Source organism: Oncorhynchus masou, chromosome 12 (assembly GCF_036934945.1).
Source record: "Oncorhynchus masou masou isolate Uvic2021 chromosome 12, UVic_Omas_1.1, whole genome shotgun sequence".
NCBI lineage: Eukaryota > Metazoa > Chordata > Actinopteri > Salmoniformes > Salmonidae > Oncorhynchus > Oncorhynchus masou.
In genome coordinates, this window is record NC_088223.1 from 86,865,386 (window position 1) to 86,884,263 (window position 18,878).

Genomic DNA, 18,878 nt, shown 5'->3' on the forward strand with positions numbered 1-18,878 from the left:
ATGCAACATATTCTACCCACATCTGTTTATCCTGAGTGTTAATACATAGGTGTTAATCAAACATCCATCTACTGTTATTCATCTGATTGATTTCGACAACATGTTTCTGTCAGTAGGCTGTGTTGAAATGAAGAGGACTTACATACCTACAGTTCAACAGTTGCACTTAAGGTATGAGAAAACTGTAGGCCTATACATCATTTTGTCTTTGCTAATATATATTTTTTCAGTCACATTGGTTATGTTTTCAAGATTCAAAGCCCAGATTCCAAATGCCAAATAAGTTACTGTGCTGCTCAATACATTTGTTTCATGAAATACACGACTAGAAGTAACTATTAGTTCTATCATGTAGTAATATTACATTTCCTCAATAAAGACCTTTACAAATGGTACTACTGGCACAAGAAATAAACAGCCACTATTTGATAATCACAAGGACTTGACTGGTAAGAGCTGTGTGTGTGTGTGTGTGTGTGTGTGTGTGTGTGTGTGTGTGTGTGTGTGTGTGTGTGTGTGTGTGTGTGTGTGTGTGTGTGTGTGTGTGTGTGTGTGTATGTGCGCGGGTGTGTGTGTGCATGCGCTGGGGGCCTACAGGGCTGAGACTGAGCGAGAGTGCCATTCCCATGAGGCTGTGCGTTATTAAACGGGGTGATTTCACAGACAATCTGAGGTTTTTGAAGGCGCCAGTGAGCGGGCAGATGAAAGCCTTGCTCCTCGGGGGAGAAACTGTTGCAGTTTTGTGGCTCTACCCAGTAGTCACCTCCCCACTTGCTCTGGTCACACCCACACCCTCAGGCACCTTGTCAATCACAGTCCCAGGCCTTGCTACACACAGCCTGTCACAGGGTTAAGTGGTAGTGAGACATGTAAACTGCATGTAGCCTACAGATGTAGGATCTTAATTTGATCACCCTGTTGCAGGAGAACATTCCTGCAGTGCAGTACATTTTTACACTTATAGTATGTTTGAGGTTTAAAAAGGTTTCGGAAGTTTGAAATGTCAGACTTGATTTTGCCTTACGAAAATGTATCAACTACAATAATGTCCATTAATTATAATCCACATAATAATTCACATTGCCTGTTGCTTCAGGATTATTTTCCTGCTGTAGAAAACTGGCTCAAATGAAGATCCTGCACCTATATAGTCAACTCAATGCAATAGTGCTGTGGAAAGTCTTGAGACGTGAGGAATGAAAGAAAGTGACTAAAGCCGCGTGCGAACCGAATGTGGACCAAGGAGGTTTTCAGCAGGAGGAACCCCCTTGAGTAGAAAATTACAAACACATCCTCCTTCCTTTTTCCATAATCTCTTTGGGCTTGGAGTGGAGGGGGAGAAAACGTCAGAAGACAGCTTCTGGTTTTGTTGGTATGTTTGGACACACCTCAAGCATTGTAATTACAGTCTGCACTTTGAAGTGGTGGAATGTGGGACTGTGTAATAAGCTGGGTTTGTTACACGCATACTGTGTTTACACAGCCATTAGGCCCACTTTATGGACACTCTGACCCCAAAGCACACTAAATGGGCTTGTAAGTAAGCATTTCACGGTAAGGTCTACACTTGTTGTATTCGGCGAATGAGACAAAAAAAGATTGATTGTATTTTAAATTAAACCTGATACATTTAAGGATTCTCAGTAGATTAAATCATGTCTAATGTTGGAAGATTAATATAGTTTTATACATAAATAGGAATTGACGATATTATTAGAAGATTGATATCTCTAGGTAGGTTTGTTGCTGTGCCAAATTATTAAATACTTCATTATACTGTCTATATTGTTGCACAGACAACATACATCTAGCAACCCAAGAAGTGATGACTTTCGATAGATAATCAGAATATACTGTAACCATAAACCGATATTTGCTAGTATGGAAAAACACTATTTTACATTACAATACTTTAGATTATAATACTTTACATTGCAATTCTTAACATTACAATGCTTTACATTACAATACTTTACATGACAATACTTTACATTGTAATACATTATGATGTGCAATAAAGTGTTTTAAGTTTTCCCACCTTTATTATAACATGTAGTCGGCTACCATCAGGTTACTCATGCCTGCACCTTATAGGCTGCTGCCGTACGTACATACACATGGAATCACTGGTCACTTTAATAATGGAACACTGGTCACTTTAATAATGGAACACTGGTCACTTTAATAAAATTAACACACTGTTTTACCCATTTCATATGTATATGCTGTATTCTAGTCAAGCCCATCCTTTTTAACTTTTGCTGTACATATACTATTCTATCCTACGTATTCTTCAGATATACTACATATACTGTCCATAATGTCTATACATTCTATCACAAATATATATACTTTATAGATACAGTAAAAGTCAAAAGTTTGGACACACCTACTCGTTCCAGGGTTTTTCTTCATTCATACTATTTTCATTCCTCATGAAGCTGGTTGAGAGAATGCCAGAATTGTGCAAAGCTGTCATCAGTACAAAGGCTACTTTGAAGAATCTCAAATATAAAATATATTTTGATTTGTTTAACAGTTTTTTGGTTACTACCTGATTCCATATGTGTTACTTCATAGTTTTGATGTATTCACATTTATTCTACAATATAGAAAATAGTAAAAAAAAATAAAGAAAAACTCTTGAATGAGTAGGTGTTTCCAAACATTTGACTGGTACTGTATATATACAGTATACTGTATATTTATACTCCAGACTATGACATTGCTCTTCCTAATATTTCTATATTTCTCAATTCCATTATTTTACTTTTAGATGTGTGTTGTTGTGTATCGTTAGATAAAACTGCACTGTTGGAGCTACTGTAGGAACACAAGCATTTCGCTACACACGTGTATGCGACCAATACAATTTGATTCGCTTTAAGAGTGTTTTAACAAGTGAATACTGACAATGAATGCATTATTTGCCCAGATACCCTTTAAATTCAGTATAATGTTTCTTATTCTAACAATTCAAAACATATTCTTTACCTGATATAGGGAGCATAATACATGATAATTATATAATTATGCATTTCAGTCTGAAAAACAAGTCCTGTCTAGAAGCCCTCTCTCTACAGAAAGGTCAGACACGTTGTCAAACTTGCAAAGCTTGTTGAAATGAAGGGAGTTATTAAGTTAAGCCTGACAGTGGCTATCATCACATTGTTTTCATTAACACCTTAATTAGTGTGAAGGAGCGCCGGTCTTCCGACCAAGCTTTAGCTCTAATGAACCTAAATTACTACCTTCAATAGGTGGATGGCGCCAGCTCAAATTAGCTGCTAACAGAGGAGACTGCTATTCAGCAGGAAAAGAATGATCCTGTAATGTGAAAAATTGATGCTCACTTTGCTAATGACATCTGAAGAGGCAATCTGTTGTTAGCCTCAGCTCCGTTGTTGTGATTAAGTCAGCTGCTGATTGCAGGGCAGCAAAGGGGAGGCTCTAGAGAAATGTTTTGGTTGTGGTTTCTTAACATTATTCATAGCTATAAAGGTAATACAGAAATTATGCACATTGCCAACAAAAAAAAAGAGGGAACTCTCAGTGGAAGCATTCGTGTAGTATTTTACCAAACTTGTTCACTCAGGAAAATAGTCTTCTGGCCGAGTGCCACCTCAAATTATTTTTGGAACTCTCTCTGACAATGATATACTGTAGTACTGTGTAATTCACTACCAATGAAGTTCTACATCTTTCCTCTAAACCCTCGGCTCCAAACCCAGTATTGTCAGAGATTACTATCATTTCATAAATTAGATATTGCACAGGGCTAAGTGAAGTTAGCGTCTTTAAATGGAACAACTACTAAAACATTTCTGTCCAACATATATATATATATCTATCTATATCTATCTATATCTATATCTATACATATATATATATAAGAGGTGTGCATTCTTCGCTTTCCAGACTGGTCATTATCCAACACAATGACTGGTTCGAGGTCTTCCAGAAAGGAGCTCAGGGAGTGTAGGCCTTACAGGCATGACCAACAGACAACCACTACCAGAGTCGCAGAGACAATGGTCCAATGTTAAAATGAATTGGAGAGGATCAATAAGAGGGCAATGCCAGCGCCAGGAGGCCTCGACTCAACCCAAGCAGGGTTCCCCTTCCAAACAAAAACATTGCTGAGGAGTGGAGGGGAGGGGAGGGGCCCCTATCTCCACAATCAGGTCAGGATCAGAGCCCAGCCGCTGTGTCCAGACTGATGGAGCCATTTGGCTTTATGACTCATAGTGTTCATGACTCTAGTTTCCCTGCCTCGCTCTCTCTCTCTCTCTCTCTCTCTCTCTCTCTCTCTCTCTCTCTCTCTCTCTCTCTCTCTCTCTCAATTAAATTCAATTTCAATTTAAGGGCTTTATTGACATGGGAAACATATGTTTACACTTTTTTTTATACAGTAAACATTACACTCACAGAAGTTCCAAAAGAATAATGACATTTAAAATGTAATATTATGTGCAAATAGTTTAAAGGACAAAAGAGAAAATAAATATACTGTACATAAATATGGTTTGTGTTTGTAATGATGTTTGTTCTTCACTGGTTGCCCTTTTCCTGTGGCAACAGGTCACAAATCTTACTGCAGTGATGGCACACTCTGGTATTTCACCCAATAGATATGAGAGTTTATCAAAATTGGGTTTGTTTTTTAATTCTTTGTGGAATTACTTTTTACCATGGACTTTTTCCACATTATATTACATTACAACCTTATTCGAAATAGCCCATGGTGACAAAACAAAAACAGGTTTTTAGAAATGTCTGCACATTTATAAAAAATAAAAAACGGAAATATCACATTTACATGAGTATTCAGTCCCTTTACTCAGTACATTGTTGAAGCACCTTTGGCAGCAATTACAGCCTCGAGTCTTCTTGGGTATGAGGCTACAAGCTTGGCAAATCAAATCAAATCAAATCAAATTGTATTTGTCACATACACATGGTTAGCAGATGTTAATTCGAGTGTAGCGAAATGCTTGTGCTTCTAGTTCCGACAATGCAGTAATAACCAATAACCAATGGGGAGTTTCTCCCATTCCTCTCTGCATATTCTCTCAAGCGCTGTCAGATTGGATGGGGAGCTTGTCCCAAAGCCAGTCCTGCGTTGTCTTGGATGTGTGCTTAGGGTCGTTGTCCTGTTGGAAGGTGAACCATCACCCCAGTCTGAGGTTCTGAGCGCTCTGGAGTAGGTTTTCATTAAGTATCTTTCTGTACTTTGCTCTTTCATCTTTCCCTCGATCCTGACTAGTCTCCCAGTCCCCGCCGCTAAAAAACATCCCCACAGCAAGATGCTGCCACCACAATGCTTCACCATAGGGATGGTGCCAGGTTTCCTCCAGATGTGATACTTGGCATTCAAGCCAAAGAGTTAAATCTTGGTTTCATCAGATCAGAGAATCTTGTTTCTCATGGTCTGAGAGTCTTTAGGTGCCAATCGGGCTGTCATGTGCCTTTTACTGAGGAGTGGCTTCCGTCTGTCCACTCTACGATAAAGGCCTGGTTGGTGGAGTGCTGCAGAGAGGTTTGTCCTTCTGGAAGGTTCTCCCATCTCCACACAGGAACTCTGGAGCTCTGTCAAAGTAACCAAGGAACTCCCTGACCAAGGCCCTTCTCCCCCGATTGCTCAGTTTGGCCGGGCGTCCAGCTCTAGGGAGAGTCTTGGTGGTTCCAAACTTCTTCCATTTAAGAATGATGATGGCCACTGTGTTCTTGGGGACCTTCAATGCTGCAGAAATGTTTTGGTACCCTTCCCAGATCTGTGCCTCGACACAATCCTGCCTCTTACCTCTATGGACAATTCCTTCGATCTCATGGCTTGATTTTTGCTCTGACATGCAGTGTCAATTGTGGGACCTTATATAGACAGGTGTGTGCCTTTCCAAATAATTTCCAATGAATTGAATTTACCACACTTGGACTCCAATCATGTTGTAGAAACATCTCAAGGATCATTAATGGAAACAAGATTCCCCATGAGCTTAATTTCAAGTCTCATAGCAAAGGGTCTGAATACGTATGTAAATATGGTGTTTCTGTTTTTAGTTTTTAATACATTTGCAAAAATGTCTAAAAACTGTTTTTGCTTTGTCATTATGGGGTATTGTGTGTAGATTGCTAAGGATTAAAAAAAATCAATTTTAGAATAAGGCTATAACATAACAAAATGTGGAAAAAGGGAAGGGGTCTGAATACCTTCCGAATACAAGAATGTGTATCTAATATGGTCATACAGTTGTCAGGAGGTTAGGAAGTGCAGCTCAGTTTCCACCTCATGTTGTGTGCAGTTTGCACATAGCCTGTCTTCTCTTGGGAGCCAGGTCTGCCTACGGCGTCCTTTCTCAATAGCAAGGCTATGCTCACTGGGTCTGTACATAGTCAAAGCTTTCCTTAAGTTTGAGTCAGTCACAGTGGTCAGGTATTCTGCCACTCTGTATTCTCTGTTTAGGGCCAAATAGCATTCTAGTTTGCTCTGTGTTTTTGTTAATTCTTTCCAATGTGTCAAGTAATTATCTTTTAATTTCTCATGATTTGGTTGGGTCTAATTGTTTTGCTGTCCTTGGGCTCTATGGGGTGTGTTTGTGTTTGTGAACAGAGCCCCAGGAACAGCTTGCTTAGGGGACTCTTCAACAGGTTCATTTCTCTGAAGGTGATGGCTTTGTAATGGAAGGTTTGGGACTCGTTTCCTTTTAGGTGGTTGTAGAATGTAGAATTTAACGTATCTTTTCTGGATTTTGATCATTAACAGGTATTGTCCTAATTCTGCTCTGCGTGCATTATTTGGTGTTGTATGTTGTACACTGAGGTGTTTGTCCCATTTTGTGAATTATTAGTGGGTGAGTGGACCCCAGACCTCACAACCATAAAGGGGAATGGGTTCTATAACTGTTCAAGTATTTTTTTGGCAGATCCTAATTGGTACGTCAAATTCTATGTTTCTATGTTCCTTTTGATTGCATAGAAGGCCATTCCTGCCATGTCTCTCAGATCGTTCACAGCTTTTTGGAAGTTACCTGTGGCGCTGATGTTTAGGCCGAGATGTTGTTTTTTTTGTGTGCTCTAGGGCAACGGTGTCTAGATTATTATATTTGTCTTACTGACATTTACTGTCAGGACCCAGGTCTGACATAATCTGTGCAGAAGAAGATCTAGGTGCTGCTGTAGGACCTCCTTGGTTGGGGACAGACGCACCAGATCATCAGCAAACAGTAGACACTTGACTTCAGATTCTAATATGGTGAAGCCGTGTGCTGCAGACTGTTCTAGTGCCCTCGTCAATTTGTTGATGTATATGTTGAAGAGGTGGGGCTTAAGCTGCATCCCTGTCTCACCCCAGAAAAGTATCTGTGTTTTTTTTGCACATTTTTGCCAATTTTAACCGCACACTTGTTTGTGTATATGTATTTTATAATGTTTTGTGTTTTTCCCTCAACGTTACTTTCCATCAATTTGTATAGCAGACCCTTTTTTAAATCAACAAAGCATGAGAAGACTTTGCCTTCGTTTTGGTTTGTTTGTTTGACAATTAGGGTGTGTAGGGTGGATTTCCCCAAGGTTGCTGTTTACGCATATCCCGCAGTAGTTATTGGGGTCAAATTTGTCTCCAAATTTGTCTTTTGTGGATTGGGGTGATCAGGCCTTGGTTTTCTCTCTCGCGCTCTCTCTCTCTCTCTCTCTCTCTCTCTCTCTCTCTCTCTCTCTCTCTCTCTCTTTCTCTCTCTCTCTCTCGCTCTCTCTCTCTCGATTCAGTTCTATTCAATTAAATTCAAAGGGCCTTTTTGGGAAACATATGTTTACATTGACAAAGAAAGTTTAAGAGATAAGAAACAAAAGTGAAATCAACAAGCTAAATCAACAAGGGAAATAAACAATCAAAAGTGAATAGTACACATTAGACATTTCAAATGTTATATTATTGGCTATGTACAGTTTTGTAACAAAACAAATAGTGCAATTACTATAGTTGAAGTATGAAATGAAAAATTAATGTGGTGCTGTGTCACACTGTGGTATTTCACCTAGTAAATATGGGAGTTTATCAAGATTGGATCTGTTATAAAATTCTTTGTGGGTATGTGTAATCTGAGGAAAATATGTGTCTCTAATTTGGTCATACCGTGCAGTTGGCACAATGTTAGGAAGTGCAGCTCAGTTCCCACCTCATTTTGTGGGTAGTACATAGCCTGTCTTCTCTTGAGAGCCAGCTCTGTCTCTCTCTCTCTCTGCGGAGCACAGGTGCTTGCATATTGCACAAGAGATAGAGGCTATCAGTTAGATGCTTATTATGCATAACCATCATTCATTTGCTAGATATAAGTCTAATACTGCATTGAATGTATTAACTGAAAGAGGAAGGCTAGGACATCTATATATATAGCTATATATCAAATAGAACAGGATTATTTATTTTGGATACAATTTGAATGGAGTTTATGGAGAGAGAGAAAGACTGCGAGAGAGTGCTCGTGCATGCACTGATTTAAATCAACAATAATTATAGGCTGTTTTAAAACTGCAATTTAGGTTTGTATTTTCTGGAGGTATTGAGATGGTGTAATTGTTTTTAAATGAGCGGAATGAGTGTTGTTGAGGCAGTTTCCATATTTCAGGGAAATGTAAATCTAAACAAAAAAAACTCTAAAAGAGCAATCATAGTCTCGTTAAAAAGTGAATGGAGTCTGGTTTGAAAGGACACAACTTTCCCAGCAGACTACTCTTAAGTGTTTACCATCCCACTCCTTGACGGCTCAGAAGATGTCACCTCAACATTAGTGTCCTAGTCTGCTAAAATCTGCAGAGCTCTCCATTAGTCTAGAAGTAGTGATTTGGCATGTGCTGAGTGGTTCCGAACCATAAAGAAAGCTCTTTAGAGAATAAACAAATGACTCCAGAAAACATCAAAGTTATCTTCATAATGGTTTGGGCACTAATCATAAAAGAGACTGCAGGGATGCAAAATGAGGTGCAAAACAATGTCACCTGACACCAGGGGCAGAGAGCGTCACTGTATTAATACGATCCTTCCTGCCCCCTGGCCAGCGCAGACGTGCACCTCTGACTCGCCCCTGTTTAATGAGAGAGAGACGCCAGGCATAGTGGGACCAGCCCCAGTTGACTGAACGCCCCTATGCCAAACCCCCTGTCCCCAACCCCCTCTCGTCTCCACCTGGCCCCCATGGAGAGAATATTGCCACTGGGGCCTGGCCAAGACCCTCCGCCTACAAGTTCAAATGTCAGGGCCCCGATGCGCGCCTTTGAAACAGGGGAGACTGGGGCCATGTCTCTAATTGATTGGCAGCTCTGCAATTACCAATGCCCTGCTTTTACAGCCACATAGGACCCAAATACAGAGAGAGCTAAGATTTCACCGCTGTGGGAATGTAGATGTTCCTTAAGATGAATTATATTTTCTCTCCAAAAAGTTGCATAATTCATCTCATTATGTCAGCTTGGCCTACTTGTCGAGGCTCTAAACTGGTCCTCAATGCCCCAGAGCATTAAAGGGGTTATCGGTCTGAAGTTTCATGTTAGTTCAGTCTCATCCGTTTCTTTGTGGCTGCTTGCAAGGTTGTTTGTTTGCGTTGGTGGTGAATGTGGCTATTACCGTTGTTGTCTGTGGTAAAGCTGAGTGGTGCCAATGTGTTAGTCCTCTAAAGGACAGTCAGGTAGATTTCATTAATGTGGTAGGACACATATTCACCCTTTTCCCGTACTTCATTATCAGGCCTTTTAAGTCCTGCTGTCTCCTGATCTGAAGATAATTGTTCACTGTAACACTACCCAGGAAATGGGCTGATCAACTCCAGATGCACAGACAAGGAGAGAGAGCGAGAGAGAGAGAGAGAGAGAGAGAGATAGAGAGAGAGAGAGACACAGAGAGGCTAACCTCAGCAATTAAAGGTTTCGACCAGATGATTCATATTCATAAAAGGTTTACCTGTAAATGAGAACAGCATTTTCTCATGTCACACGTCCCGGCATTTACTTGTAGTCGTCGATGCCAAGGTCAATATTTTCTTTGATAAAATTGATAGACCTAACATGTATTTGATTGTTCTCAATAATAAGTGTTTGTGTTGCACTTACACAGTATTTGCTTGTAATCACCTAGCTTGTACATGTTGGAGGGAAATTGCATGGTCTACACAAACTGACATGAAGAGGCTTAAAGATGCACTATGTAGAAATCCATCCGCCATTTCCTAGTTTCTAAAATTCAAATAGTAAGCCTAATTTCAATTTATAGTGTATTTTACAAGTCATTGTACAATCTAAACCCTATTTGGTAAAAGACCAAGTCCATTTCATGGCAAGAACAGCTCAAATAAGCAAAGAGAAATACAGTCCATCATAACTTTAAGACATGAAGGTCAATCAATCTGGAAAATATCAAGAAATGTTCAAGTTTCTTCAAATGCAGATGCAAATTCCATCAAGTGCTGTGATGAAACTGGATTTCATGAGGACCGCCACCGGAATGGAAGACCCAGAGTTGCCTCTGCTGCAGAGGATAAGTTCATTAGAGTTACCAGCCTCAGAAATTGCAGCCCAAATTGCAGCCCACTGATACGCTCGTCATCGGAAGGAGACCAAGGTGCAGCGTGGTAGGCGTACGTATTGCTTTTATTTTCAATAATAACAAAATGCAAAATGAACGTAAAGCTCCATGCAGCGCAGAAAGCAACTACACACAAAACAAGATCCCACAACTGAAGGTGGGAAAAAGGACTGCCTAAGTATGATCCCCAATCAGAGACAACGATAAACAGCTGCCTATGATTGGGAACCATACTAGGCCAACAAAGAAATAGACAAACTAGAATGCCCACCCAAATCACACCCTGACCTAACCAAATAGAGAAATAAACAGGCTCTCTAAGGTCAGGGTGTGACACCCACAGAGTTCAAGTAACAGACTCATCAACTCAACAACAACTGCTCAGAGGTGTGAATCAGACCTATATGATCGAACTGCTGCAAAGAAACCACTACTATCAAATCAAATCAAATCAAATTTTATTTGTCACATACACATGGTTAGCAGATGTTAATGCGAGTGTAGCGAAATGCTAGTGCTTCTAGTTCCGACAATGCAGTAATAACCAACAAGTAATCTAACTAACAATTCCTAAACTACTGTCTTATACACAGTGTAAGGGGATAAAGAATATGTACATAAGGATATATGAATGAGTGATGGTACAGAGCAGCATAGGCAAGATACAGTAGATGGTATCGAGTACAGTATATACATATGAGATGAGTATGTAAACAAAGTGGCATAGTTAAAGTGGCTAGTGATACATGTATTACATAAGGATGCAGTCGATGATATAGAGTACAGTATATACGTATGCATATGAGATGAATAATGTAGGGTAAGTAACATTATATAAGGTAGCGTTGTTTAAAGTGGCTAGTGATATATTTACATCATTTCCCATCAATTCCCATTATTAAAGTGGCTGGAGTTGAGTCAGTGTCAGTGTGTTGGCAGCAGCCACTCAATGTTAGTGGTGGCTGTTGAACAGTCTGATGGCCTTGAGATAGAAGCTGTTTTTCAGTCAGTACAGGTGCATCAAAGCTGGGACCGAGAGACTGAAAAACAGCTTCTATCTCAAGGCCATCAGACTGTTAAACAGCCACCACTAACATTGAGTGGCTGCTGCCAACACACTGACTCAACTCCAGCCACTTTAATAATGGGAATTGATGGGATTGATGTAAAATATATCACTAGCCACTTTAAACAATGCTACTTAATATAATGTTTACATGCCCTACATTATTTATCTCATATGTATCATCTACTGCATCTTTATGTAATACATGTATCACTAGCCACTTTAAACTATGCCACTTTCTTTACATGCTCATCTCATATGTATATACTGTACTCGATACCATCTACTGCATCTTGCCTATGCCGTTCTTTACCATCACTCATTCATATATCTTTATGTACATATTCTTTATCCCTTTACACTTGTGTGTATAAGGTAGTAGTTTAGGAATTGTTAGCTAGATTACTTGTTGGTTATTACTGCATTGTCAGAACTAGAAGCACAAGCATTTTGCTACACTCGCATTAACATCTGCTAACCATGAGTATGTGACAAATACAATTCGATTTGATTTGTTGACTTGCATAAAGCTGGAAAGGGTTAAAGGGTTACCAAAGTATCTCTAAAAGCATTGATGTTCATCCTGGAGAAAATTCAGAGCTGTTTCTACTCTTCCTAGGCGTTGCTGTCCAGCAAAGATGACTGCAAGAGCACAGCGCAGATTGCTCAATGAGGTTAAAGAAGAATCCTAGAGTGTCAGCTAAAGACTTACAGAAATCTCGGGAACATGCTAACATCTCTGTTGATGAGTCTACGATACGTAAAACACTAAACAATAATGGTGTTCATAGGAGGACTCCACGGAAGAAGCCACTGCTGTCCAATAAAAATATTGCTGCACATCTGAAGTTCGCAAAAGTGCACCTGGATGTCCCACAGTGCTACTGGCAAAATATTCTGTGGACAGATGAAACTACAGCTGAGTTGTTTGGAAGGAACACACAACACTGTGTGTGGAAAAAAAAGGCACAGCACACCAACATCAAAACCTCATCCCAACTGTAAAGTATGGTGGCAGGAGCATCATGGTTTGGGTATGCTTTGCTGCCTCAGGGCCTGGACAGCTTGCTATCATCGACAGAAAAATGAATTCCCAAGTTTATTAAGACAATTTGCAGGAGAATGTTAGGCTATCTGTCCTCCAATTGAAGCTCAACAGAAGTTGAGTGATACAACAGGAAAATGACCCGAAACACAGAAGTAAATCAACAACAGAACGGCTTCAACAGAAGAAAATTCACCTTCTGGAGTGGCCCAGTCAGAGTCCTGACCTCAACCAGATTGAGATGCTGTGGCATGACCTCAAGAGAGCAGTTCACACCAGACATCTCAAAGAATATTGCTGAACTGAAACAATTTTGTAAAGAGGAATGGTCCAAAATTCCTCCTGACTGTTGTGCAGGTCTGATCTGCAACTACAGAAAACATTTGGTTGAGGTTATTGCTGCATATGGAAGGTCAACCAGTTATTAAATCTAAGGGTTCACATACTTTTTCCAACCTGCACTGTGATTGATAACACCGTGTGTTCAATAAAGACATGAAAACGTATAATTGTTTGTGTGTTATTAGTTTAAGCACACTGTGTTTGTCTATTGTTGTGACATAGATGAGGTTCAGATCAAATCTTATGACCAATTTATGCAGAAATCCAGGTATTTCCAATGGGTTCACATACTTTCTGTTGCCACTGTACATATGAAGTGGGTAAAACCAAGATGGCGTAGCAGTTGGATGTGTGTTGTGTTTGTCTTTGTCTTATCACGTGTAAGTAGCCAGCTTTTTTTCTGTATATATTTTAATCTCAGTTTCTATCTACGAACCAAATATACTTCCCTGCAACCCGCCTCACCCAATGTGGCATGGATATGCTATTTTTATTCCAGCTAACTAGCTAATAGTCTTTGTTAGCCATGGCTAGCGGTCTTCACCTTTAGCTCGGACACCGCCAGCTTTAGCTTAAACAATACCTGCCAGTCTGCACAGCGCGATATCAACCAAGAGCTTATCAGACTGCTTCTCTCTACCACATCACTGGATTCCTGCCGCTCTGGATCATTACACCGGATCATCGCAACTAGCTAGGTGTTACCGAGTGGCTACTGTTAGCTAACGACTCTGTCCAGAAGCAAGCACCAGTTAGCCTTGAGCTAGCCTCGAGCTAGGCCCATATACCAGCGAATTCTAGGGCTACAATACCTATTTTCCCAATTGGCCTAGACCCTTTAGTGTCGACACGGAGCCCCGCCGATCCATCACGACTGGTCTGCCAACGCAATCACCCGACAACAGGCTTTTCCGTTGCGATGTATCCGAAGAACCATCTGCTTGCACCGGCCCACTAGCTTTCTGAACGCCGTGTCTCACGCTCGCCTAGTGTAGTAGTGACTACTGATTGGCTCCCTGACTCACCTATTGCTGCTCATTGGACCCTATGATCACTCAGCTACACAGCTGATGCCCCCTGGACTGTTTCAATAACACTGTATCTCATTTTGTTTATCTGTCGGCCCCAGCCAACTCAAACTCAGGTCCTGTATGTACATAACTGACCCGCTCTGCCCATTCATCGCCATTTACCTGTTGTTGTCTGAGCTGTCCCGATCAACACCTGTGATTGCTTTATGCCTCTCTCTAATGTCAATATGCCTTGTCTACTGCTGTCTCAGCTAGTTCTTATTGTTTTATTTCACTGTAGAGCCATCAGTCCCGCTCAACATGCCGTAGATAGCTATTTTGTCCCACCTCCCACACATGCGGATACCTCACCTGGCTTAACTGGTGCCACCAGAGACGAAACCTCTCTCATCATCACTAAATACCTAGGTTTACCTCCACTGTACTCACATCCTTCCATACCCTTGTCTGTACATTATGCCCTGAATCTATTCTACCACGCCATGAAAACTGCTCCTTTAATTCTCTGTTCCCAACGCACTATATGACCAGTTCTTATAGCCTTTAGCCATACCCTTATCCTACTCTTCCTCTGTTCCTCTGGTGACGTAGAGGTTAAGCCAGTCCCTGTTGACCCCAGTACACACCTATTCCCCAGGCGCTATCATTTGTTGACCTCTGTAACCGTAAAAGCCTCGGTTTCATGCATGTTAACATCAGAAGCCTCCCCCTTAAGTTTGTTTTGTTAACTGCTTTAGCACACTCCACCAATCCTGATGTCCTAGCCGTGTCTGAATCCTGGCTTAAGAAGGCCACCAAAAATTCTGACATTTCCATCCTCAATGTGTACAACATTTTCAGCCAAGATAGAACTGCCAAAGGGGGCGGAGTCGCAATCTCCTGCAGAGATCCAGGTCTGTGCCCAAACAGTTCGAGTTTCTACTTTTAAAAATCCACCTTTCCAGAAATAAGTCTCTCACTGTTGCCACTTATAATAGACCCCTCTCAGCCCCCAGCTGTGCCCTGGACACCATATGTGAATTGATTGCCCCTCTTTTATCTTCAGAGTTCGTACTGTTATGTGACCTACTCTGGGATATGCTTAACACCCCGGCCATCCTACAATCTAAAGTAGATGCCCTCAATCTCACAGAAATTATCGAGGAACCTACCAGGTACAACACTAAATCCGTAGCGGGCACCCTCTTAGATATCATCCTGACCAATCTGCCCTCTAAATACACCTCTGCTGTATTCAACCAGGATCTCAGCGATCACGGCCTCATTGCCTACGCCCATAAGGGGTCCGGGGTCAAACAACCACCCCCATCACTATCAAACGTTCCCTAAAACACTTCAGCGAGCAGGCCTTTCTAATCGACCTGGCTCGTGTATCCTGGAAGGATATTGACCTCATCCCTTCAGCAGAGTTTGCCTAGTTACTCTTTAAAAGTGCTTTCCTCACCATCTTAAATAAGCATGCCCCATTCAAAAAAATTAAGAACTAAGAACAGATACAGCCCTTGGTTCACTCCAGACTTGACTGCCCTTGACGAGCACAAAAACATCCTGTGGCATAATGCATTAGCATTGAATAGCCCCCTCGATATGAACATTTTCAGGGAAGTTAGGAACCAATATACACAGTCAGTTAGGAAAGCAAAGACTAGCTTTTTCAAACAAAAATTGTCATCCTGTTGCACAAAATCCCCAAAGTTCTGGGACACTGTAAAATCCATTGAGAATAAGAGCATCTCCTCCCAGCTGCCCACTGCACTGAGACTAGGAAACACTGTCACCACCGATAAATCCACTATAATCAATAAGCACTTTTCTACGGCTGGACATGCTTTCCACCTGGCTACCTCTCTTTCGTATCATCTGAGATCCCTAAAGATTGGAAAGCTGCCGCGGTGATCCCCCACGTTTCCGTATACTTCTGGCCCTTCTTTGGACACTGTGTTAACAAACCTCCAGACGAGCTTCAATGCCATACAACATTCCTTCCGTGGCCTCCAGCTGCTCTTAAATGACAGTAAAACTAAATGATGCTCTTCAACCGATCGCTGCCCGCACCCGCCCGCCTGACTAGCATCACTACTCTGGACGGTTCTGACTTAGAATATGTGGACCACTACAAATACCTAGGTGTCTGGCTAGACTGTAAACTCTCCTTCCAGACTCACTTTAAGCATCTCCAATCCAAAAATACAAAGCTGCTAAACATACCCTCGTAAAACTGACAATCCTACCGATCATTGACTTCGGCAATGTCATTTACAAAATAGCCTCCAACTCGCTACTCAGAAAATTGGATGTAGTCTATACTAGTGCAATCCATTTTGTCACCAAAGGCCCATATACTACCCACCACTGCGCCCTGTATGCTCTCGTTGGCTGACCCTCGCTTCATATTCATCGCCAAACCCACTGGCTCCAGGTCATCTATAAGTCTTTGCTAGGTAATTCCCCGCCTTATCTCAACTTACTGGTCACCATAGCAACGCCCACCCGTAGCACGCGCTCCAGCAGGTATATTTCTCCAAAGCCAACTCCTCCTTTAGCTGCCTTTCCTTCCAGTTCTCTGCTGCCAATGACTGGAACGAATTGCAAAAATCACTGAAGCTGGAGACTTATATCTCCCTCACTAACTTTAAGCATCAGCTGTCAGAGCAGCTTACAGATCACTGCTCCTGTACACACAGCTCATCTGTAAATAGCCCACCCAACTACCTTATCCCCATATTCTTATTTATTTTTGCTCTTTTGTATCTCTACTTGCACATCATCATCTGCACATCTACCACTCCCGTGTTAATGCTAAATTGTAATTATTTCACCACTATGGCCTATTTATTGCCTTACCTCCCTAATCTTACAACATTTGCACACACGGTATATAGATTTTTCTATTGTGTTTTTGACTGAACGTTTGTTTATGCCATGTGTAACTTTGTCTTGTTGTTTTTGTCACCCTGCTTTGCTTTATCTTGGCCTAGGTCTCAGTTGTAAATGAGAACCTGTTCTCAACTGGCCTACCTGGTTAAATAAAGTTGAATAAAAAATATAAAAAATAACAGTATTGAAGTATTATTAAAGTAACCAGTGTTCCATTATTAAAGTAACCAGTGTTCCATTATTAAAGTGACCAGTGTTCCATTATTAAAGTAACCAGTGTTCCATTATTAAAGAAACCAGTGTTCCATTATTAAAGCAACCAGTGTTCCATTATTAAAGCAACCAGTGTTCCATTATTAAAGCAACCAGTGTTCCATTATTAAAGTAACCCGTGTTCCATTATTAAAGTAACCAGTGTTCCATTATTAAAGTGACCAGTGCTTTCAATGAGAAAGACAGATCTATAACTAATGTCTCGCTGCTTTTTGTCCTATGTTGCTCTGTCTGTATGCTATGTCTTGCTTGTCCTATGTTGCTCTGTCTGTATGCTACGTCTTGCTTGTCCTATGTTGCTCTGTCTGCATGCTACGTCTTGCTTGTCCTATGTTGCTCTGTCTGTATGCTATGTCTTGCTTGTCCTATGTTGCTCTGCGTGAGCTCACTGCTCAATAATTGTCTATATTGTAATTATTTTTAATAACCTGCCCAGGGACTGCGGTTGAAAATTAGCCAGCTGGCTAAAACCGGCACTTTTAATGAAACGTTGATTCATGTGCACTGTCCCTGTAAAAATAAAATGAACTCAAACCCAAACTCAATATTTTTATGTGAATTTGTTCGGGTCTCCCCAAAAGTTACATAATGCAGCCTTCAGTGTGTGACACTGTTTGGTTGGCTTTGGAGTAATGGATGTTATTAACTGAATTATAGCCCTGCTTAAACACATCTGATTCCCAAAGCCTCTTTTCCACAGAAAAACAATATGCCCCTGGTGCGTTATTACAATCAATTAGGTTGATTAGAAACACTATCTATGAAAGCCATTACTGGAGGTCAGACCCACTGGCTCTCTTAACGAGACTGGAGCTGTTAAAATCCTCTTGTTTCTCTACTTCAAGAATTATTCTCTATGGTTTGTTTGAGCAGACTTATATGTAGTCCTTCTAAATGAAGTATGTGGAAGTCACTGTATTGCTTGTTTAGCTGATTTCAGCATTGTGCCAGATATGTGTTCATGCTTCTCAGCACATAAACATGTGTTCTGTAGATGTTGATATACAATAGACATCTGACTATCTGACTGTTACCAAGAGCCTTTTATCTTCTCTCATGTTCTAGTTTTATGGTCACATGCACAAGTAAAGTGAACTGCTTAACTTGCAAGCTCTTTCTTCGAGACAAAAAATAAGATGATGCGATGCATACTAATTTTTGGTGAATTTTCTTTACTCTCATTTTGGTTTAAGTTTGAAATGTTTTTCAGTTGTTTTCAGGGCCTAAAAATAAAATAGAGAGAGAGAAGATAGAGGGAGAGAGAGAGAAAGAAATTGAGAGAGACACCAAGTCTAGACCCTGTATTTAGGGCCCCTCCCTGATTGCTTTGTTCTGTGCCATGTCTGTGCAGGTAATTACCTCCACACATACACACTGCATCCTGGGAGCTTTGCTTAATCTGTAAAAGAGAGCTACGGAGAAAGAGGGAACGAGAGAAAGAGAGAGAGAGAGAGATAAAGAAAGAGAGAGAGAACGAGAGAGAGAGAGAGAGAGAGAGAGAGAGAGAGAGATAAAGAAATAGAGAGAGAACGAGAGAGAGAGAGAGAGAGAGAGAGAGAGAGAGAGAGAGAGAGAGAGAGAGATAAAGAAAGAGAGAGAGAACGAGAGAGAGAGAGAGAGAGAGAGAGAGAGAGAGAGAGAGATAAAAAGAGAGAGAGAGAGAGAGAGAGA